The sequence below is a fragment of the Puma concolor genome, chromosome B2 (assembly GCF_028749965.1).
Source record: "Puma concolor isolate L17-30 chromosome B2, mPumCon1.1.hap2, whole genome shotgun sequence".
Classification (NCBI taxonomy): domain Eukaryota; kingdom Metazoa; phylum Chordata; class Mammalia; order Carnivora; family Felidae; genus Puma; species Puma concolor.
In genome coordinates this window covers 43403209-43404906 of record NC_141671.1, presented here as the reverse complement: position 1 = coordinate 43404906, position 1698 = coordinate 43403209, and positions in this window count along the sequence as shown.

Genomic DNA, 1698 nt, shown 5'->3' with positions numbered 1-1698 from the left:
CTGAAGCTTCTTTCTCTCCCTTCACATTTTTGTGACTCCATGACCCTAACCACAGCTAATCACAGTTGGCTGGTTTCAATGATTGGTCCAAAGGGTGGGTCGCATGCTTTTTCCATTTCAGTGATAAATCTGGAAAATGTGAGTCATGAGCAGGCAGCAGCCATGCCCCCACCATGTGAAGAAATCCCAAGTGAGGTAGGAGAAAGTAGAGAAAAGCCACAGAGAGACTTCTGGTGACTTCAAATCAGTAGTTGCTACCTCCCCCCAACCCACTCCTGCATTTCCAGAGTGCATGAGCAATTAAAGTCCCTTCTGGCCAAGGTTGGTTTCAGTTGAGTTTCTGTCACTCACAGCCTAGAGTCCTAACTAGAACAGGAAGTGCCCTGTCAAGGGTTCTCATCTTGTGTTAGTGGCCGGGCTGAAATAAGACTCCAGAGCCCCTGATTCTACCTTCTCAGGTCACAAGGATCTTCAGTTGGCTGAGTGATCTCAGACGAGCCACAGCCCCACTCTGAGCTGTCTGTTGGGTTGGAGTTCACGATCTCAAAGTTTTCTCAAAAAATAAGTCTAGGCAGCACCTGGGTGGCTCAGTCCATTAAGCCTCAACTCTTGATTTCAGCTCAGATCATGGTCTCATGGTTCATGAGATTGAACCCTGCATCAGGCTCTGTGCTGTGACAGCATACAGTCTGCTTGGGATTCTCTCTCTCTCTCTCTCTCTCTCTCTCTCTCTGCCCCTCCCATGCATGTGCTTGCTCTCTGTCTCTCTCTCTCTCTCTTTCTCAATCTCTCTCTCTCTTTCTCTAAATAAATAAAATAAACTTTAAAAAAGTCTGTGATTTTGTTTGGTTTTAAAGCAATGAAGGAAAGACAGAAAAACAAAGAATGAGAAACAGAAGACCTGTGTGGAAATGGGGGAGAGAGAGAGAGCGCAGCTGCTTGAAGGAAAAGCCCAAACGGCACAATTAATCTTTGTTCCCTGCTAGAGGCTAGAAAAAGTAAAAAAAAAAATTATTAGGAGTTCTGACACAGACTGACATCGATCAATTGTACACAAAATAATTTTTTTTTTATTAGAGAATATGCCATCCCAAAGTGAGCTTGTGGAAAATCAGATAACCCAGCTTGAGAAGAGAAAACAGTGGTAGCTCAAGTTTGTGTGACTAGAGACAGCAGGGGGTCTCTAGGCCTTTATTACTTGGGGAACAGAATGTTCCCTAGAATAAATGGGCCACCAGGCAAGTGTCAGAAACTTCAGTGGTTCAGGGATTTCCATTCTTACTGGTATAAGTGATGGCAGATGTGAAGCGGTAATTCTAGGTCATCTGTGAGGGAAGCAGCTTCCAGACAGGGTCAGTTCTGCAGCATGGTTGTGAGTGCTCTTGGAGCCTTAGTCTTGAGTGTTTCTGCAATTATTCCAACAAGTCTGGGAGTTTGTCACCATCTCTTAATACAATCCTTTTCTGCTTAAACTAGCCAGAATAGATTCTGTTGCTTGCAACTGTGAACCATAATATGTAGGTGTCCATATGGTAGAGTGGAGCTTAGTTGGGGGGGGGAGAGTACCAATTATGTGCCAGGAACTGTAAATTGTGCCAGCATGACCTTACATATCATCTCCTACGAGGCCCATGAGATAGGTACTACTGCCTTCATTGTACAAATGACAGAAACCCAAGTCAGAGAAGTTAGATAGCC